The 4716-nt window shown below is 38.1% G+C and overlaps 1 protein-coding gene across 3 annotated transcripts in view; it reads right to left on the reverse strand.

Moving 5' to 3' along the window:
• CSGALNACT1 (chondroitin sulfate N-acetylgalactosaminyltransferase 1) overlaps window positions 1-4716 on the reverse strand; it is a 140439-nt gene that overhangs the window by 80043 nt on the left and 55680 nt on the right. For all 3 annotated transcript variants that reach the window (XM_019522225.1, XM_019522227.1, XM_019522226.1), the window contains exon 3: window positions 4185-4268. The gene's annotated coding sequence lies outside the window, so the exon portion shown is untranslated. The remainder of the gene's footprint in view (window positions 1-4184; window positions 4269-4716) is intronic.

The raw sequence follows: 4716 nt of genomic DNA on the forward strand, positions 1-4716 counted from the left end.
CCGACCCTTAATCTATGAATCTATGAATCTATGAATCTTAGTGCAATGGCAGCTGTGACTGTAAACTGACCAAAAAATCTGCATTTTAGAGATGACTTTTGTCATAAGCAAATAGCATGTGCCCATCTTGTAGGCTGTTCTTGTTCCATTAAAGAACAATACATTGTTACTTACTTCCTTTTGGAACCTAAATCAAGTATTTCTTCTTTACAAAGCTAAACCAGGTTTAAGAACAAATCCAGCTACATAGGTGTTTCACATTATGTGGAGGGTCATTGTGGACAGAGCTAGGATATGGAAGTTTTTAAAACAACAAAAATCTTTGTGCCTCTAATGGTTAAGCTTTTGACATATTTTGGGGCATATTTTTACTCTGGTTTTCAATGAGATGGGGTATGTCTACCGTGAAAATAAGACATGCACACCCCTTGTCCTTTTATTGCCTCTGACAAATGTTCTGTAGTTTTGTTCTACTCTATTCTCCTCTACAATTTGATTCCACATAGAGAAAGGCCAGGTGAACTCTCTCAAGGACAGGAATGACATCCTCTTTAAGACTGAGGCATGATGGTAAATCAAAACTGTCACCAATAGAAGAAACTAAAACCATCTGGGGAAACTGTTATTCATAGTACGTCCTCAGTATATGTCTTTATGGTGTGTAGTTTTTATACTAATAAATTAGAATTATTACTAAAATTGCATGTACTGAGTCAGTGAGTTTTATGCTAGCTCTAGGGATCCTGCCAACTCCACATTATCTGGTCTTTAAGGGTCTGTGTCAGAACACAGATAAAATCTGGAATCCTAAGCAAACCTCTAAGGCCAGGGCTTGCGCCCTGATTCACTAAAGTACTTAAGCATGCATATAATTTTAATTAGGGAATATTTCCCTGAACTTCAATGCCCTTCGTGGTAGAGGACAAGCTACTCAAATATAATGCTATTATATATCACAGCCTTTCTCCACACTTGGATGAACAAGGTATGTACATGAAAATGCATTTAATAAACTAAGACCCAAACAGGAAAAACTAACTACTGCAGTGTGTTGTGAGGAATGTCACAAACATGTGCTACTGTTTTATTTATAGTTGGTTTAGATAAGTATCAGATGACAATCAATTATGTGCCATCATATCAGTATTTCAGCTGGAGTGGCAAAAAAAAAGAGCTATGAAAGGCAACTGCCTTGAAAAATGCTGTTATGTCATTTTGCTTTATTGCTTAGCTTAGCTTTAAAAATCCTGTTTGAAAACACTCCATGAAAAGCCATAAGAAAAGTTACAATGGTGGTACTGGGCTGGGTTCTCCAGGCCTTTTAAACTGGCTGAAGATTTCTTCCGTAGAATTTCCACTGTGTTGTGAGAAGCTCTGCCAGGGCAAGGCTGGCACGTAGTTAAGCAGTCTCCTGTGCCATCTGCCTCCCCACTCTGTTCTCACTGTATGCAGGAGTGGCGGTACTGAGGAGACATACGGCATAATGGAGCTCTGTGCCCTGCCTGAGTTAGAGAAGACTGCCCGCTACTCCAGCTTCCACTTGGGCTAGGCAGTTTGGCATCAAGGAGCTGCAGCTGACTACCTGAATGTACCACTGTCCACTGCATACAGTGAAGAACTGAAATGGAAAAATGTAGAGAGAGCCTGTTAAACACACTGTTAATTCTAAAACCAGGAGTACCCAGAGCTAAATAGCAAGGAATGCAGAAGGGATAGAAGAAGAATAACTGTATCTCTGGGTATGAGGCAAATAGCATTTTTCAAGAAAGGGCTAAGCAGGCACTGATGGGTCTGAAGGTTACTTACAACTTAAATTACCAAATCAACCAATTCTCATTCTTCTGGCTATGAGCTAATCATACCCCCAAATCAGGAGGTAATTTCCCTGTGTTGCAATATTGACACAGATTGCACAAGTTTTCACTCTCCTGTCAAATATCTGGAACTTGCAGTTGTCAAAGTTCAGGCTCCAGTGTCTGTGGCTGCCATGCCATTTTAGTATGTCAGTATTGACTAAGAGGAGGAAGAGGACAACCTTCGCTAACTGCAGCATCCTCATTCCTTTGATAGATTTCCCCTGGCTATGAAATCACAAACCAAGCTGGTCTACTGCTCCATGTTTAATTTGTGGATAAGTTTGTCACTATTCTGGGTAGTTCAAAAAGGATGACAACAATAAATCTTGAGCAAAGCCCTTAAAAACTGATATTTAGGAACCCTCTGTTACTTTAGCTCAATAGTTTTTTTCTTTAGGGTTCTAATTCCCAGAGATCTGGTTAACTTCTGTAGACTTTTTCTAAGGTTCACCTAACAGTTAAATCTTGTCTTTAACACTTTCATGGCAATGTGGAAACAAGCAACCTCTTCCTAACAGTTGCAGGAAGGAAAAGGTAAATCACAGGGGTTGCTGAAGTACTCTTCTCAGGCAAGCTTAGCATGGAGCAAAAAGGAAAGGCCTCTGCATTCAAGACTCTACAGTTTGTCCTTTTCATTTGTTGATTCGAAAGGTATTCTTGTTTTTACATACATACAGGAAGCTGTTCCTTCAAATACACATGACTACACTACAAAGATAAAGGGAATATTTTACTGCTAACTTTTAAGAATGAACATAATTAGGGAGTAAAGATTTCAGAAGTATTTAAATAAGGAGTAGAACTGCTCATAATTGGAATTTCCATACCACAAGAAATCCCTGCATTTTAAATGCATTTTTGTTCTGAATTAGGATGACAACAAACAAGCAAAAAGCTAATACGTCCTGCAAAACAAATTTTCTTTAAAAAAAAAAGGTAAGTTTGGATCAGCTGGACTTTTTTGCTTCATTAAAATGGATATATTTCATCTTTATTTGCTAGAATGTTACCATTTGTATTACACAATACATTTGAAACTGAAAGTTGATTTTAAGTGAAGACACATCCTCAGCTTCTCTTTAGCTAAAATGGAATGTTTCAAGCTCACTGAAACACTTTGTTTTGGCTTTTTTCCCCAAAATGAAATCTTGTCAAAATATGTGTGTGTCCATGAAAAATACAAATTTGGGGGGAAATGACATATTTCCAATGGAGAGCATTTTTGACCACCTCCAGTAAGCAGCCAAAATCCCATTATTAGAAATGACTCAGACAGGGAAGAGTTTAAGTATATTTGAAAGTCAATGGGATTTAGACTCCTAAGTAACTATGTCACATCTGAAATGGGATTTAAGCTCCTAAGAAACTTATGTGCTTTTGAAAATTTTATCACAAATCAAATATATATAACGTACTATGCTAATCCTGGCCATTGCTTTGCATTCCTGGACTGGTAGTGCCCTTGTTCCTCCTGCTCTTTTCCTGTGCCCATTGTAGGTTTGTACGAAAGATACTGAGTTTCTTATGGAATGTAAGATAGTGCTTTGTTGCTGGGGTGTGGATGGGTGGGAAACCAGTGGATGTTCTTGTGGACCCATTTGGGTAGCTGTTTATTACACAGCTTCCTGTGGGCTCAGGAGAATGGACTCAAAAGCCCACATGGTCCCTTGCCATGCAATGGTCCCAATCTATAATCACATAAATGGCTTACATTTTAGCTGAGTACCAAGAATTTGCAATTCCCTAACTTACTGTCATCTGTCAGTCTCCAGACTACAAAAAAAAAAAAAAATCTATAAATGCAGTTTTCACAATGAATTTTAAAAGCTGTTGAAATTGTCAGTTATTCAGTGGGGAATCTGTATTAAACCTCAGTAGTTCACCCGGATGTCATCTTGCTTCACTAATCCAGACCTCCTTCCTCAAAGAAGAAAAGCCAATTTCCTTCCTCTAGTAATGACTGGAATGTAATTTTACCATGTAAAACAGGACAAGTACATTCTGCCATCAAGTCCACATTTCCTGAAAGGTTTCTATGAGTGAAGCATCTTACAACTTTAAATCATGAACAGAAGTGGATGCATAAGCAACATATTGCAAACACACACTCAAAAACCAAGCCAAAGTGCCACAGGATTTATAATTCCACTATAAGAGAACTGGCTTGGTTCTATTTAGCAATGCAGACTCAAAGTGGACACAAATCCAACTTTTTTAGGACACTTACCCTTCTAAAAGAACCAATTTCCTGGAATAAAATACATATGCTTAGTATTTCCAAAATTAAAACATACAGGGGAAAAAAGCATACAAATAAGTACTACCTACCAGAATTGTTGAAGGAAAGAGATTTCTTTATAAGGTGGAGCATCGTGCTTGCAAGTCTTTGTTTCTGTTCATATGGAAACCTGCCTGCAAATGACAGCATGTTTTTTATTTAACGAGGATTGGCTAGAATGTGTGCTGGCACGGCTGTGTAAGCAAACGGAGTCAGAAAAGAAGTGATCGCCACTATGCCAAAATAGATGTTTTCCCTTCTTTAATACAGTTTTTCTGCAGCATGTAAAATTATACCATTTCCAAAGCAAACTCATGACAGCTTAAGTCAGAAAAAAAACAACTAAATAGCTGCTCCTTTTTCAACTCCGTTCAAGAATTCATCTGTTCTTTGGTCTGCCTGCTTTTTAAACTACCAGCAAAAACTATGACCTTTTTCTATGGCCTGTAAAAAAAAACACATTCTCATATTTGTATTCATTCTCAGGAGGGTGCTTGCTGGGACTGTGCTGCATTTTATTGATTACAAGGACAACCATTTAGAGCTCTTCCTTGCATTTGCGAGCACTTATTCCTGCAATTA

The sequence above is a fragment of the Gavialis gangeticus genome, unplaced genomic scaffold (assembly GCF_001723915.1).
Source record: "Gavialis gangeticus isolate Ggan-Ray unplaced genomic scaffold, GavGan_comp1, whole genome shotgun sequence".
Taxonomy (NCBI): domain Eukaryota; kingdom Metazoa; phylum Chordata; order Crocodylia; family Gavialidae; genus Gavialis; species Gavialis gangeticus.